Here is an 18,063-nt window from a genome sequence, read left to right as displayed (position 1 = left end):
TATATACTGGCTCCTCTCTTTTCTGTTAGTGTGACTTTGTAAATGGTCCAAGTTGGACTGAAACATCATCATAGGCACCTCTCTATGTGTGGGTTATTTATGTATTGCTAACAAAATAAAGAAACTGATAAAAGTGGGAGTTGCCATGTAGCTTTGCTGATGCACAGTTTATTTGGAGATTCTGAGAAGAGGCTGCAAACGTTTGAACAATTTGGAAGGGTGTGTAAAAGTAGTAGAATGTAAGCACAGAAAAGAGGATGAGAAGTCATGCAGTGAATAAAATGCTGGACACTGAAGAAAGGCACATGGGGTAAGTGAATGTATTAGATATTTGGTAGTATTAGTATATTTAGAAGCACTAAACCTGTGTCATACAGGTTCAATCTAAGCAAGGGAAATGCAGATACAGTTTCCTGAATCAAGAGCCTGTCACTGACAGTTGAGGGTTATTTTCATCATAACAATTCCTAAAAACCACGTCTCCACTCTGCTCCATCACTCTTGCATGCCTCTTGGATGCTCAAGTCCCTACTGTTTAAAACCTTCACTGGGTTCCTGCAATCCTTCCTGGGACTTTTTCTATCACCTGTCTACCTGATTTATACACCCCTCTTGATTTGCCTACAATGCTTATCATTAATCCAATAGTCAATATTATTTGCCTGAATCTTTCATGTGGTGTGGTGCAAGGTTTTTATGCAAAACAGTGGAAACTCCCCTAACTTTAACCCAATTGAGAACCTATGGGCTGAGACAGACCTACTAGAGGAAGGCTTTCAGCCGATTCCCATGGCTTTAGGATGCCATCCAGGAGTCATGAGGGAATTTACCACACGAAACCTTGAAGAATGTATGTTAATCAGTTTGTGGTCATGGTTAATAGTATGGTCCAATGCCATAAGACCATACTGTTACCTGGGTTGCCAGGTGTATGCTAAACCCAAGACACAGTGTAGGCCCAACTTTTCATGTTAGGGATTTAGGCAAAGCTCACCAAACTTGACAGGCCCTCAATAGGGAAAGTACGGAATGTAGCAGAGCAAAACCACATCCCCTAAGAGGACAAGATGCTGAAGGCATAGAAAGGAAGTGCAGGCCAAAAAAGATCTAGCAGCCATGTTATAGCTTGTAACATAAGACTGCATACACGCAAAGTATGGTCTGCCAAGCTATCATCTGTAGAGCATCCACTTTGAGCTAATTTACATGAAAGGCTCTTGTCAGGGTTGCAAATGTCGCCTGATCCTCATAGGAGAGGATCACACCAAGTAGCATGTAGGGAGCAGGATGTCTTATCCAAGACTGGGTAAAGTGAATAGCCACCATCATTTATGTGAAAAATGGCAGTAGTTAGAATCAACAGATTGCCACCTGAAGCCCACGATAGGCTTCTTTGGGAGTAAACACTGAGCAATACACTCCAAGATCATCCACATAAAAAGTCTTGATCCTATCAGGAACACTGATACGCTATCACAGCGGTGGGCAAACTACGGCCCGCCAAAGGTTTTCATGCGGCCCAACAAGATCAAGTCATACTCACGTTATTTGGGGACAAAATGTTAGTAAATTTGAAAAAAAAAAAAAGTTACCATGCAATGCCAAATAATATTGTGGAACATTAACACGTTACCCCCAAATGGTTAATTCGGAAATTTTGTGGCCCCTACACTGAAAAATCTGCCCACCCCTGCACTATCAGGAGCACTGATTACGCTATTCATGGTACTGCAAAGCACGTGATGCTCAAAACACTGCATTGTCATGGTGGGTGAAAGAAAGAATGGGGCTTATGCTGCTTCTATGATCCAGCAGGTAATATCAGTATGTGCCTATGGGTAGGAATGATATATTGGGTGCATCACCCTACCACTGGATGCTGGCAAGGGGCTAGACTAACCACTAATTGCTACTACCATCATGGGCAAATTTTTGTGATAAGTGGTTCTCCAGTTCGATGGTCAGTTTTTGTCCCTTGATAGATGGTGTCAGTCAACTCCAGAATACATTTGTGCTGAATATTATAAAGGAATTAATGTACTACTTCCAGGATTAAGGCAGGGAACCAAGCTGGCAAGTTGCCTCTTTCTTAGATATCCAATGATCAATTTCTGGTGTTCACACTACTGGTCACATTTTGCCATAGACACTACAGCCCACACAGGCATAATAATAATATAATCAATTTTAGGGATAAATCCATTTGGGTCATTAGATAAGGCAAACCTTGAAGGAACATTTCAAGTTACCTTGTCAGATCAGGGGCCTGTTTGCTTATCAAGTGATAACTCGGTAAGCATAAAGGGTTAAAGGCTTTTAAGATTTTCCACTCTACAATAAAAGTGAGAATCCGACCCATTATGATTATCAAGTTATCAGTATACTAATTCAACTCAAGAGGAAGGAAGCACTACAACCGTTAAGACCATACAGCACCTGAGAAACAGAAGGTGCAAGGTAATTTAGACTGATCCAAAGAAAGGGCAGGATAGCTCCAATTCCTTGAATCAAGTCCTTCAACAGCATTAATTTGGACAAATGACCATTTCTTCTACTCTTTTAAGGGATGAGTTTTGTGAGGGGTAGGAGTGCTCATCTCTGCCCTAAACCTATGCACATCCAAATATTTATCAGTCTTATTACATAGTATTCTTTTAAAGATTTTGATTATGTTTCAGGTCTGTGTTACTGATCTATCGTTGTTTGTGAATGTCCACATCCCCCCCCCCCCCCAGGCGCTGTATAATCCTCCGGGTTTAGCGCTTCCCCCTTGATTATAATAATAATGTGAATGTCCTTTTCCATCTAAAATGTGGGGCTCTATCAATGATTTTTAGGAGACTTAATGTCTGCAATAGCTTTTCTTAATGTTGACAGAATATAAAGTTCTTTAAAAATTTGCATTTGTGGTCACAGTCTATGGTGTATAAATATACCTAGTTGGATGAATCATATTGTAACCAGCTGGCCCAGTGGCTTATGCACTGGCCTGGAGTTTTACGACTCATTCACAAGTTCAATCCCTGCCCACAGTATGGTTTCTTTCAGTGTAGACCTGAGGTAGAATGGCTTCTTCAAAATCAAGTAAGAGTTAGGATTATGTATGTACAAGAAATGTTGGAAGAGTTTTCTGTAACATTCACGAAAAAATCCTGTGGCTTGTCAGTCTTAATTAACAGATCACTGAATAATGTAGTCATAATGTGCCTTAAGTATTTCACTTTGTCTAAGTTACATTTTCTTTATGAAGGATTTATTTTAAGGTTTTAGAAAGCCACTGGTTATTCTGCATTTTGAACATTAACCCCTTGAGGGTTTACATTGAGGGTCCAAACCGTAGATCTATGCCAAAATTCTAGCGGCTTCAAATTTAGCACGAGAAGGCTGGTAGGCCTACATGTGAGAAAATGGGTCTGCATTGTGGGTGTCCGCTGTGAAGAAAAATTCTAGGTGCCCGCACAGCATTGTGGGAACGCCAGCTCAGTTACCGATGTTCACCATGCCTCGTCGCAAGGCAGCTCTCACTCCAAGGAAAATTGGGACTCTCCTCTTCCTATCTGATAGTTCTGACTCTGATGGAAGTGGAAATGAAGACGAATTCTATGGCTCTGATCAGTTAGTGACCAAAAGGAATGACCAGGATATCGATAATAGTGCAGAAAATCCTGACGATCCTCAACCTTTTACCTCTGGTGTGGGCATGTCTCAGTCACGTTCAGTTGTACCTCATCGCAAGAGAAAACTATTATTTTTGCATGGCCAGGCCTCTGACTTCAGTAATAATGATAGTGACACGGATTGTGATTTTATTGCTCTTGACGATCATTCGAGTAGTGACAGTGAGGAAACATATTCACCAGTGAAGTGTCGGTATATACACCACCGCATGCACTCGGGTAGTGTTCCCTATGCAGTGCCCAGGGGCCGGAGTACATCCCGGAGTACATCCTGTGGCCCTACACCAGGAATAGACAGTGACAGTAAGGATGATGTGGCTACACTTGGCATGGATAGACCACAGGCATCAGTAGGTGGTGGTAGTGGTAATGGTAGTGCTATGGCCATGCATGACTCGCCAGCCCAGGCTGGGACCCATGCCGTTGACTCCTCAGCTCAAGGACAAAGCGGAGCGTCAGCCACCAGCCCACCACAACCACAACTACCAACACAACCAGCTTATGATGTCCAGTATCCACCAGCAAACCGTATCTGGGATTGGCAGCAAAATCCCAATTTTGTTCCCAATCCCCACCAGTTTGACGACTCTCAAAGTGGAATTCTACCTACTTGTCACCTTGGAAACAGTGCAAATGAACTGGAATTTTTTGAACTATTCTTTGACCAGCCCTTGATGGAAACTACTGTCAGGGAAAGTAACAAGTATTTTGAGTACACCACGGCAAATACGATGATATCACCACAGTCAAGACTACACCGGTGGAAAGAGACAACTGTTGCAGAAATGTATTTGCTTTTTCAACACTAATGCTTATGCCTCATGTCTATAAGCATAATATAAAATCATACTGGTCCACAGATCCACTAATTTCTACCCCGGCCTTCAGTGAAATCATCCTAGTGAACAGGTTTGTCTTACTGTTACATATGTTGCACTTCTCTGACAAAACCAGGCCTGACAAAAGTGACAGATTATACAAGATTAGAAATGTTTTTATGTATCTGAAAGAAAAGTTCAACATGTACTTTTATCCATTCAAGAATCTTGTAATTGACGAGTCTTTGATTTTGTTCAAAGGTAGACTGTCGTTCAAATAGTATATACCGAGCAAGAGGAAATGCTTTGGTATAAAACTGTTTGTACTTTGTGACTGTGACAGTGGCCTGGTATTGAATATTGTTGTAGACATGGGAAGTAAAACATTGAAAGATACCAGGATGTTATTAGGCATCTCAGGTGACGTAGTGAGAAGCATGATGGCACCTTATCTTGGTAAGGGGCATACATTATATACTGATAACTGGTGCACAAGCCCTTTACTCAGTGATTTCTTGCGAGTGAACATGACAGATGTGTGTGGCACAGTGCGTTCTAATCGTAAACATATGCCCAGGTTCAACGCAGGCACTCGTGGTGATGAGGTGCAGGTGTTTACTGCCAATGACATCATGGCATTACAGTGCCATGACAAATGAGATGTCACATTGTTGACAACCATTCACCGTAACGAAATGCAAGACAGTGCCAAAATTGATAGAGAGACTAATGAACGTATTCGAAAACCAGTGACAGTGATTGATTATACACAAAACATGTGGTTGGTTCACAAATGTGACATGCAGATTGACTTTGTTGATTGTGTTCGTAAGAGTTACAAGTGGTACATGAAACTTTTCTTCCATCTCATGGACATTTCAATGCTCAGTGCATATAATATGTACCAAATGAAGACTGGCAACAGACCACCATATGGTGGATTTTGTTTGTCTGTTGTCAGACAACTCATAATGAAGTACCAGGTAACAATACCTGCTATACAAAACCGTCCTCGAACTCCTCAAGAAATGCCCAAGCATTTCAGGAGGGAAGGTGATCACTTCATAATACATCTTCCTGCAACTAAGAAGAAATTCGCTCAGAAGAGGTGTGTTGTCTGTGCACAAACAAAAAAACAGCAACAAAGACGCAAAGACACTCAGTTTATGTGTGAGGAATGTAAGGTACCTCTGTGCATGGTGCCTTGTTTCAAGGAGTTCCACAAGCTGCAGTAGTTCTAAAAACATGTCCAGTGATTGTACATATGTAAATATATAATAGAACATTAGTATTATATAAGATTTGTGCATGTTTATTGTAATAAACAAAAGTGGTAAACAGTATTATAATAATAACTTTAGTGCGGTTATTGTGTTCAATACAGTGAGCGTATATATATACATTATATACAGTATTGGTCTCACAGGCCACAAATGTTACTAGAAAAAGAAAAAAATTAGAAAAGAAAAGAAAAAAGTATAAAAAACGTAAAATAAAGAAATGCGAGTTTGTGGAAATCGTCGATGTTGCTGCCACCCGGTCATTTTGGATCAACTTCTCGCCTCTGTACCTCGGTAAGTACTGATCAGAATTTTTTGTTTTGTTTTATTACCTTCACAAAAATATACTCTTTAATTCCGTAATGTCATCTGTAAGGCAGATGACATTATCATCAATATCCTGCTATTATTACATGGAAGGAGGGTGTTGAAATGTCGAGGAGCCCTGATGCTCATAGAATTCTCTTAGGGTACTTAGCATGCCCCTGCTTTTTTAACTGAAGGTATTTTGCAAAATCAGTCAAGTTCATCATGTCCACGTAGGTTTGCAAGGACAGGTTCTAGCCTGGGTCTTCTCCATGTGGTGACCTGGCAGTGGCTCCTGAAGTTGTGTCTGAATGTGTACATGTGATGTACCACTTACAATCCTATGGTAGGGGCACGGTGAGCAAACAAATGTAGTACTATTTACAGCCCTATGACAAGGGCATGGTGAGCTGTCTTCACGTTAACTGGAATACCGTTTACAGCCCTATGGTGGGAGCAGTCCTATGACAACGGCATGGTGAGTCCAATGGAGCCATTCCTGGCAGAATGACTCAGGAGATTCTCTGGAGGTGTGTTGAACACCTAACATCTGACAGAGGTTTCATCTGCCAAGTGATTTCATAATACAGGTTTGGGACCAGTTCTGCCATGATTTTCTATTCTCTCCTGCATTCCAAGGAGTACAGTTCAAGGGACCTGAAGCCTTCCCAGTAGCTTATATGTATGACAGAATTTATATAGGCAGTGAAGATTATCTGTACATTTTCTAGCTCGGCAATCTCTCCTGCCTCGATGATGATTAATAGTAAACCTTTGATATAATCTTTTAAATTATGAGCAAAATCCACTGGGCAGAATGCACTTTTAATACCTTTGTCTTCAATGCTTATTGCAGCATACAGCCTCTCACTTAACAACAGAGTTCCGATCCTAATACCACGTCGGTAAACGAGTTTGTCGCTAAACAAGGAGCATACTATAATGGTAATGGGTTTATGTCAACTATCTTAGATATTGCTTTAATGTCACCCTTGTGCCATTTAGTATAAAATTTTTAGTGTATTTTTAAATGTTTATACAGTAGTGTACTGTATATTATAATAAACAGAATAGAGGAAATCAGCTCTAATATACGTTATTTAGGTATGCACACTGATCAGAGAGGCCATCGTAAGTCCGAGTCATCGGTAAATGAGTATGTCGCTAAGTGAGGAGAGGCTGTATTTGTAAACTGTGCTACAGCATATTACGTAGACAGAGTACTTCAGGGTACTATTTTGCTATTTTTTAACAGTCTAATTTAATGGCCACTGGCAATCCTCCCCTACTATTAGTCCATTATATTGAGGGTTTACTTTATACAGCAGTACAGCCTCTCCTCACTTAACGATGGAGTTCCGTTCCTGAGAACTCATCGGTAAATGAATTCGTTGCTAAGTTAGAAACATGTTATAATGGTAGTGGGTTTGTGTCAATCATCTTTGATATTGTTTTAATGTCATCTTTGCACCATTTCTAACATTTTTAGTATATTTTTAAATGTTTATAGTGTACTGTATACTGAGATACACAGAATAGAGGAAATCAGCTCTAATATACATTATTTAGGTATGCACACTGGTCAGAGAGACCGTCGAAAGTCCGAGTCGTCAGTGAATGAGTACGTCGGTAAGTGAGGAGAGGCTGTATTTCAGCCTTTAATATTCTACAGTAGTTATCAAGCCTATCATTTTCCTTACAATAGTGATAGCAACACTATTGTCATAATTGAATGTGAAATTCTCTGACATTGTCACTCCCAAGTCTCATACATGGAACTTTCACTCTACTGAATGATTCGAGTTTGTGGCAAATAATCTTCCAGGTTTTCCTCTCAACAGACAGTCTGATCCAAGAAACAGTGTGAATCTGGCAAGGACAGTGCCAGGAGAGGATTTTAAAGATATACAGAAAGATGACATATGTGAACTGTTACAAGATGATGAAAAATTGCAGAGGAAGTGTTGGAAGAGTTCAATTCCAAGATAGAGGGAAGGCAGATAACATAAGAGGAAGAGGAATAACCTATACACAAATAACCCGCACATAAAAGACAGAAGCTTACGACGACGTTTCGGTCCGACTTGGACCATTGACAAAGTCACACTAACAGAGGTGGAGCAGGACGGCTATATATAGGCAGGAAGAGGTGGAGGTAGTAGTAGTAGTAGTAGTACAAGAATTGTATATAATACCGACAGGATGAAATGACACATGCACAACACCCGGGCATCCCCACCGTAGACGTTTCGCCATCCAGCCAGCCACTGGATGGCAAAACGTCCACAACAAAGACAACCAGACGCTGCACATGTGTCTTAATTTCGTCAGTAGTTGTAGTAGAAGAAGAAGAGGTAGTAGTAGTGGTAGTGGTAGAACTGGGAAATAAGGAAGACGAGCTTCTGTCTTTTATGTGCGGGTTATTTGTGTATCGTTCCAGTCACGGTATTGTGCCTTTTTGTTATTTAGGAATAACCTAAACCTATAATGATGACACTACCAGATATAGGCAAGATGTTGCATATTACTGGTAAAGTTGCAGACTTAAGACACTGAAAAAATACCTCAAAGAATTCTTGTGCAGCACTCTGGAGCAAGCTGAATAAAAAAAAAAATGGCAGTGTAGAACAGAGCAGAGATGCATTACTGAATATCTGAACTCCAGTACAACCATGATCTATAGACAACTCTGCACCAATATCAACATGACAATTGCAGCTATTAATCTCAGCCCAACAGTAACATCCATCCACCTTGGCCCAGTAGTGGCCACACCAATTCTCTCCATGCATGTTGACATCTACAAGTACCACCCATCCAGAATTTAAGGTAAATTTTTTTTTTTGTGGGTCTCAAAAACTCCTATTTTCCCTATATTCTTTAGTTCCCATAACACAGATTTCACTTAAAATGCAATTTTCAGGAGCATAACTGTTATGCAAGTCTACCAAGTATCACAGAACAAAATAAACAAAGTTACAGAAGTGTCTAGAAATGTGTAAAGGAAAATGTCAATGGATGTAAAAAAAACAAGGAATCTGTCAAAGTACTGTACATTAGTGTTAATGCTTCTGTATGGATGTGAAGCATTCTCTAAGAAAAATTGCATTATCTAAACATATTAGATCTTATACATACCTATTTACTGCAGCTATGTATTAAACGTATTTACCACACCTGCATGTATACCACACCTATGCCTGTGACATTTTTGTGAATAAAGATTTGTCTGTATTGTACAGGTATTTAAATTTTCTAAAATACTTACATGTAGTTATTCCTGGTGTACGTATGTGGCCATGAATGATGGGTTAGACATAAGAGGCAGGGTATACAAGAGGTGCTTAAGTGCAGTCTCCACTTAAGAGGGTACTGATGTTATAAAGAGCCATAACTCTTCTAGCTTCACTCTCATAACCCTGGAAAAAAAATAAAAATTAGCACAAAATCTGATAAGCTATATTCTATATAAACATACAGTATATTTTTTACAATAGAAACTCATCAAATTAAATTAAAAATTAAAACGATTTGAAAAACACTGCAATCATCAATCTGTCCTCATAATAGAAATGTGAGTTTCTTACACACATTTTAACCCTTAAACTGTCCAAATGTAGATCTATGTTCACTTGTGTAGCACTCTGAATGTAGATCTACGTTTGATTTTACATGCTTTACGTAAAAAAAAAGTAGATCTACGTTCGGAGCACTAAGCGAGTGAACGTAGATCTACGTTTGGACAGTTTAAGGGTTAAAGGAAATTTTTCAATATATGCTATTTAGGTTAGGTTTGATTTGGTTAAGTTAGATTGTGGGGATATAGTTTCGGAGTGATTGGTATATTTGTTAAATACAGCCTCTCCTCGCTTAGCAACATACATACTCGTTTACCGACGACTCTGATTTACGAAGGGCTCTCTGACCAGTATGCATATCTATATAATGTATATTAGAGCTGATTTCCTCTATTCTGTTTATTATAATATAAAATACACTACTGTATAAACAGTTAAAAATATACCAGGAATGTTATAAATGGTGCAAAGGCGACATTAAAACAATATCAAAGGTGGCTGACACAAACCCACTACCATCATACATGTAGTATTCTCCTTACTGATGGGGGTCTTAGGAACGGAACTCCATCGTTAAGTGAGGAGAGGATGTAAACATGCATGAAAGATGGAAAGGTACCTAAGGGCTGGCATAGAGATTTCTAGTCCCTAACACAAGGTAAAAGGGAACAAGGAGGAGAGTAACAGTTATAGAGAAATAAACCAGGTGAGTATAATGATTAAAGTGTATGGTAGAATTATTAAAGTATATTAAAAATGAACATAGAAAGAGTATGATAATGAGTTAGAAAATATCTAGGTAATGAAAGATTGGATATAAAATTAGAGGGAAAGAGCATGGAGTTAGTAATTATCTTCAGATATTTGAGAGTGGACATGCCAGCAGATGGGTCATGAAAGACAAGATGAAAAAAAATAGGTGGTGCGTAGACACACGAAAATTAAGAACTTTACCCATGGAGGCAAATAATGGGAAATGTATCAATGTATCGTGGTACCAACCCTTTTATATGGGTGGGAGGTATGGGTTTTAATGCTGCAGCAAGCAGGTTGCCGCATGTGCTGAAGATGTCACGTTTGAGAGCAATGAGTGGAATGAATATCATGCCTACAATTCAGTGTCGAAATTAGAAATTGAATGGGAGTTAGCAGATATAATCCAGAGGGTTGAGGACTGATTGTTCAGGTGGTCTGAGCATACAGAGAGAATGAAACAATAGGTTGATTTAGAGGATGTATAAATTGGGAATGAAAGGAAGAAGAGCAAAGGTTGTACCACAAAAAGGATGGAGTGAGTTGGTAAAGCAATTTGCAGCCTTATATGAGCATGTTAGATCAGAGTGAATGGAGAAGAGAAGTTTTAATGACGTGTTGATGGTGTGCGAGAAAGTAACATTATGAAGGGATGCAGAGAAACCAATTAGTGGGACTTAAGAGTTATGGAAGCAGGAAGTACAGTGCCTGCAATCTGAGGTAGGCTGTGGGGATGTTGGAATTCGGAGGGTCATTTGAATTAGGATATCAGCACGCTTCTGGCTAGACGACTATTAAATAAGTGAGGGTAAATATAACCTTTTTTTTTTTAGGGGGAGGGGGATCACCCTACATCAATGGGAAGGCAGGTGTAAAAAAAAAAAAAAAAAAAAAAACTGCACAGTAACAACTTTACACCATAATAAAATATGTAATATCTTTATTTCTACAAGTACATGTACAAGGCATAGAGGCTTGGCTGACATCAATGACATACTAATATATAGAAAGCCACTTGTTATGCAGAGCATTTCGGGCAAATTAGGTCAGTTTTGTTCCAAGATGTGACCCACACCAGTCGATTAACACCCAGGTACCCATTTTACTGATGGAGAACATACACAACCAGTGTAAGGAAACACCCAATGTTTCTACCCTTGCCAGAAATTGAACCCGGACCCTCGCCATGTGAAGCAAGAGCTTTAGCCACCAGGCTATGTCACCAGGCATGTCACTTACAACATCACAGAGCTTATAAAAATGTTGAAGTTTAATAAGTGATAAAACCTTGAGCAAAGTGGTATGTAGTGATAATACCATCTCATGGCAGCTCTTCAGGGAGTAAGAACTGGAGAACTAGCTGGAATAGGAGCACATGGAAAACTTAAATTATAGATTTCAATGTATATTGCAGCACATTAGAGAAAATACAAATTATACATCTAAAATTCTAAACCATTCATGGTGGACTGGGGGGGGGGGTCGTCTTGATGCTAGAGAAGGGCTACTGATCCTAGAATCTGGATTATTATTATTATTATTATAATCAAAGGGGAAGCGCTAAACCCGGAGGATTATACAGCGCCTGGGGGGGGGGATGTGGACGGCATTCAGGCTTAATTCGGGGAACTGGAGCACAGATCCAATTCCCTAAATGAAGAGCCCCTCACCAACATCAAGGAACCTTCCTTGAGGGGCCTAGAATCTGGAGCTACCCTTTAATTTCTTGGATCAAATGTGATCACCTCTCATTCACCAAGAGCAGTACAACCCCTACGGATTTATCCAGACACAGAAATGGAATGGAGAGATGAGACTGATGTTCATACCTCAAGAGAACGGTGTTCATATATTTTCTCAGTTAAAGTCAATCAAAATGTCAATTTAGGCGAAACCCACGAGGGAGCATCGAAAGCACCACAAAGGCGGGAGTCATCAAATTCTATGTATTACATGAAGCGCAGAACCAGTGTAGGTCAATGCACCACAAGCAGCATTGGGGGCTCAATCCTCCGTCCCCTAATCGTTGCCCTTTCTCTGAACAGCTGGTCAGGCTATTGCTGATCAGGCAGGAATAAAAGTCATCAGTGATTATCACGTCAGCACCCGTCGGTTGCTTAGAGGCGTAGCTTCCAGGAAAGTGTGAAAGTTCATCATAGTGTGACAGATGTCTAAGATATCCATTAATGTGTGACAGTGAAGTAGGAAACCCCTGTAGGAGAGCAGGGAATGGCTCTTCTTGCAGGAGAACGAAGGCATGGCAGTATCAGTATCAGCCCAGCTTCTGAGAATGTCGGACATCTCTATGCACAATTCCTCTTCAGGAGGGAGGGGTTGAAAATATCTAAGACATTTGCAGAATGCGATTGATACAACGTTGTGGTCTTTAAAGGTGAGATCATCTGACATTATCACTTTCAGGTATTTTACATTAGTTTTTCGTTCTACTGTGTGGTTTGAATTTGTTTTATACTCCGATATAGTTTCAATTTCCTCACGTTTTCCATCTCGGAGTAACTGAAATTTCTCATCACTGAACTTCATATTGTTTTCTGTGGCTCATTTAAAGATCTGGTTCGTGTTCGCCTGGAGTCTTGCAGTGTCGCCAATGGAGGACACTCATGCAAATTCGGGTGTCATCTGCAAAGGAAGACATGTTGCTGTGTCTTACATCCCTGTTCATTTTAGATATGAGGATGAGGAACAGGATGGGAGTGAGTACTGTGCCTGGTGGAACAGAGCTTTTCACTGTAGCCACCTCAGACGGCTACGGTGAAATTATAGATCCATCTGCAAACTTTCCTATTATTCCTTTATCACGCATTTTGTGCTCTATCACACCATGGCCACATCTGTCAAAGGCTTTTGCAAAGTGTGTATACTACATCTGCATTCTGTTTATCTTCTAGAGCATCCAGGACCTTGTCATTGTGGTCCAGTAGCTGGGACAGGCAGGAGCGACCTGCTCTAAACCCAAGTTGCCCTGAGTTGTGTCCACGAACAATGTAGCTCATTCAGTATTATTATTATTATAATAAAAAAGAAGCGCTAAGCCACAAGGGCTATACAGCGCTGCAGTTCATTCAGTAGTGGCCTCATTTTATACACCAAGGAAACGAGGAGGAAGGGGGAGAGGGACTGATCTCCTGTTGTACTGTAAGTTTATTCAGGTATACACAAATACAGTTACATAGAATTATCATACATAGCAGCATATGTGTAGAGAACCTAGGATAACCCAAAAAAGTCAGTGACTTATTTCCATTGGGGTCCTTTAGAGTGGAAACGTTGTATGTCTCCTTACACCTGCTGCCCCTGTTCATCTAGTTGTGGGTCGCATCCTGGGGAAGCGGATTAGAGATCAAATTGATTATATCATCCATGCGGAAAGCGCTAAATCCGCAGGGGTCATCGCATGGAAAAATGGGAGGCAATCAGGTCAAATGAAACAGCGCGCAGGTTCATTTTCTTGGAATAAAAATCCTGGTGGCCTGGTGGCTCAAGCTCCCGCTTCACACACGGAGGGCCCGGGTTCGATTCCCGGCGGGTGGAAACATTCGACACGTTTCCTTACACCTGTTGTCCTGTTCACCTAGCAGAAAATAGGTACCTGGGTGTTAGTGGACTGGTGTGGGTCGCATCCTGGGGGACAAGATTAAGGACCCCAATGGAAATAAGTTAGACAGTCCTCGATGACGCACTGACTTTCTTGGGTTATCCTGGGTGGCTAACCCTCCGGGGTTAAAAATCCGAACGAAATCTTATCTTATCTTCTTGCAATGAAAATAAGCTATTGATGACATGACTACTGGGTTATCCTGGATATCCTAACCCTCCGGGTTAATAATCCTAATACAATCGTAACAGGAGTATCGGAACAGTAGGACATAAAAGGCAGTACACATCATGATAATCACGGGTTAGGTTAAGTTAGGTAATTATTATTATAATAAAAAAGAAGCGCTAAGCCACAAGGACTATACAGCGCTGCGTTAAATTAGGTAAGATTTGTCAGGAAACAAGCATTTCCTGACCGGTGTCTCAGTATATGATGACCCGCAGCTGGAGCTTTTGGTCATCTGAGCGAGGCCTTCCCGCTGGCTTGCCCCTCCACCCGTTTAAAAATTATGGTTGATTATAAGCAATTAAACCACTTGGGGTAAGATTGTCTCATTTTTTTTTAACCCCGGGACTCACACTCCTCCTGAGCAATGACAGGCAATCACGTCAGATACAAGGAAAGGAGACATGTGTGATGCAATAGTTTAGAAAACTTACGTTGAAGAATGAGGCGCTTGTGCAACATCTGGCCAAACGTTTCCTGAATGAAGATTTTCAAATGTTGCACAAGTGTCTCAGTCTTCAAATGGAGGACACTTTCAACTCACTGGATCAAACGCCCCTCCTTCTGACGCATAAAAAAGTAAAAGAACGAGTAGAAAAATATACGAAGCAGAAAGATTAACAGGACATCACTACCACCATGGCCGAGCGACCAATACTGAAACACACGGAGAGGGTCCCTGCTGTTTCCTCCCTGTGATTGGCTGGTTTCCAGGGGAGTAAACTGAAGTTTCCACCAATGAAAACCCAGTACTTGCACTGTATATATATATTGAATAGTGTATATCTCTTACCATCACATGTCAAGTAATTCTTTACGAACAGTCCAGACAATTGCCGCCTTGTCGTTTAAATATTCGTTATGCAATCGCAAAAAAAAGCAATTGCAATTTGTATATCTACTACCAATTCAGAGTCATGTACCTATATATCTGTTATATCTATGTGACTCTGATGGGTTAGTATATTATACCCCTTCAAGAATTTTCTATTATTACACATACACTTTTTAAATTGCATCAAAGTGGTTGTGTCACTTCTCTTTTATATCCTACCTCACTCCCCCTCCCACCCTTTTCCAATATTTCTATCCTTACCCATCCTTCTTCCTTACCCATCTTACCAAAGACTCTGGTCATAAGACTCGGCTCGACTTACTATCACCCTCCAACCGGAGTGTCCCAACTAAGAAGGTAGAAGAAAGAAGATGAACGATACCCCCACCCGGGGGGGGGGTCCACCGCCGGGTCGCCATCTGGAGAAGACCCGGGCCGGAAGTACTGGCGATCCTGTTTACCTGGAGAGGGTTTCGGGGATCAACGCCCCCGCGGCTCGGTCCGAGAGCAGGCCTCATGGTGGATCAGGGTCTGATCAACCAGGCTGTTACTGCTGGCCGCACGCAAGCTGACGTACGAACCACAGCCCGGTTGGTCAGGTACTGACTTTAGGTCTGTCCAGTGCCTTCTTGAAGACAGTCAGGGGTCAATTGGTAATCCTCCTTATGTATGCTGGGAGGCAATTGAACAGTCTTGGGCCCCGGACACTAACTGTGTTGTCTCTCAATGTACTCGTGGCGCCCCTGCTTTTCATCGGGGGAACGTTGCATCTCCTGCCGAGTCTTTTGCTTTCATATGGAGTGATTTTCGTGTGCAGGTTTGGTACCAATCCCTCCAGGACCTTCCAAGTGTATATTATCATGTACCTCCCTCGCCTGCATTCCAGGGAATATAGATAAAGGACCTTCAACCGTTCCCAGTAATTTAGGTGCCTTATCGTGCTTATGTGTGCCATGAAAGTTCTCTGTACATTCTCCAGGTCTGCAATGTCACCAGCCCTGAAGGGGGCAGTTAGTGTACAGCAGTATTCCAGCCTAGAGAGCACAAGCGATTTGAAGAGAATCATCATGAACGAATGAGCAAAATGTTCTAATGTACTTTAAAAAAAAATCTTGAAAAAGTAAATTCTCTTTAAAAATGAGCCTAAAAAGCTAAAAATTCTTAAAAAAGTTATTTAAAAGAAAAATTTTCTTTAAAAATAAAAAAGAATTCATAAAAAAACCTAATTTGAGTGGTTTCTAATTTTTAACGCTGGTGTAATTTATTTTTTGACAAGATTCAAGGGACTATGTGCATGCGTAGGTGCCCTACTCACAATGTTATATTGGTAATTCCCACATCTTGTTTGTGTGATAACCGGAGACGGTCTCCTCTGATCGGCTTCAAAATTTCAACATTCGTATTCTGTTTAGAAGATTGCATTTTGTCGTTTTTAATCTCGAAATTGTATAGTTTCATTTTACATTAATGCATGCGTCACTACCAGCCTGTAATAAGTGCCGTCTATTGACACAGAAAATGTCAATTAAAAGAAAAATATCAAAATCTGTTGAGTCTTTACAAGTTTTGTCTTATTCTTGACGTAAGAATATGTTAACATGAGCAAATGACAATATGTGTAGATTTGTGTAGTTAGCCTCTGTACAATTAGCTTTCTTTAAAGGAATATGCAATAGATTAAGAACAGGTTTTGTGAGAGAATTTTATTATTATTATTATTATAATCAAAAAGAAGCGCTAAGCCACAAGAGCTATACAGCTTTGTGAGAGGAGCGTCACAGGATGGGGGGGGGGAGGAAAAGGAAAAGCCCGGGATTAACCCAGCTACTGGGTTAATCCCGGGTGTTAAATTGCGAGTAGAGAGCAGAGCTGTCTCCGTAAGTTTACGTTTATAGCTTGTCGTTGTATGACTCGCCCGGCTTTGACAAGTAAGTTTATTCAGGTATACACAAGTACAGTTACATAGATTATCATACATAGCAGCACATGTATAGATAACCTAGGATAACCCAAAAAAAGTCAGTAACTTATTTCCACTGGGGTCCTTTGGCGTTGTATGAAACTATAATAGTACTTATAAAATGTAGCTACCAGTTCTATGACATTTTGTCTCCAAAAAAGAAGAGCTTAACCGAGCCCCTCACTCCATCTCTGTCTCTCCCATGGTAAGAATGGTTGAAAGGATCTGTACAGATAAACAAAAAATAAAGCAGATGTTTCATTTATCATTTCCCTATTATGGTGAGATAACATATGACAGGAAAACCGTCCTGCGTGATGGAGTACAAGAAAGATCACCCTGTGTAATGGAGTACAAGAAAATCACCGTGTGATGGAGTACAATAAAATCACCGTGTGATGGAGTACAAGAAAAGCACCGTGTGATGGAGTACAAGAAAATCACCGTGTGATGGAGTACAAGAAAATCACCGTGTGATGGAGTACAAGAAAATCACCGTGTGATGGAGTTCAAGAAAAGCACCGTGTGATGGAGTACAAGAAAATCACCGTGTGATGGAGTACAAGAAAATCACCGTGTGATGGAGTACAAGAAAAGCACCGTGTGTGATGGAGTATAAAGGCAAAACCATCTTTTATGATTGGGTACTACAGGTAAACCATCTTGTGTGATGGAGTACGACTGGAAAACAATCCTGTATGATGGGGCATGGCAGGAAAACTATCTTGTTTGATGGAGGACGACAAGAAAATCATGTGGCGGAGTATTCTCTATAAGTATTACAATGCTGAGTTTACAGAATTTGGTTATTGTGTGGTTTACATGTAGTAAAATAATAATTACAGATTAAGTTTGACGAATAAACCATCCTGCTTGGAGTACGACAGGAAAAAACATCTAATGTGATTGCTGGTTTAACCTTATGAAATGTCCTATAGATCAAGGTCGTCATACAGTGTTGTGTAACCAATTTTGATAATGCAAAAATGTATATATCAATGGTTAATAGAAC

The 18,063-nt window shown here is 40.5% G+C and overlaps 1 long non-coding RNA gene across 2 annotated transcripts in view; it reads right to left on the bottom strand.

Moving 5' to 3' along the window:
- LOC128691141 (uncharacterized) overlaps positions 1-14,956 on the bottom strand; it is a 29,879-nt gene extending 14,923 nt beyond the window's left edge. The window contains exons 1-2 of one of the 2 annotated variants that reach the window (XR_011392487.1): positions 14,801-14,956; positions 9,350-9,500 (exon numbers count right to left, since the gene is read on the bottom strand). This is a non-coding gene — a long non-coding RNA (uncharacterized lncRNA). Of the gene's footprint in view, positions 1-9,349; positions 9,501-14,690 lie in introns of both variants that reach the window. The other variant, XR_011392486.1, reaches the window with a different exon arrangement.
- Positions 14,957-18,063: the final 3,107 nt, after the last annotated feature.

The sequence above is a fragment of the Cherax quadricarinatus genome, chromosome 27, assembly GCF_038502225.1.
Source record: "Cherax quadricarinatus isolate ZL_2023a chromosome 27, ASM3850222v1, whole genome shotgun sequence".
In the NCBI taxonomy this organism is placed as follows: Eukaryota; Metazoa; Arthropoda; class Malacostraca; order Decapoda; family Parastacidae; genus Cherax; species Cherax quadricarinatus.
This window is presented reverse-complemented; position numbering and strand designations above follow the sequence as displayed.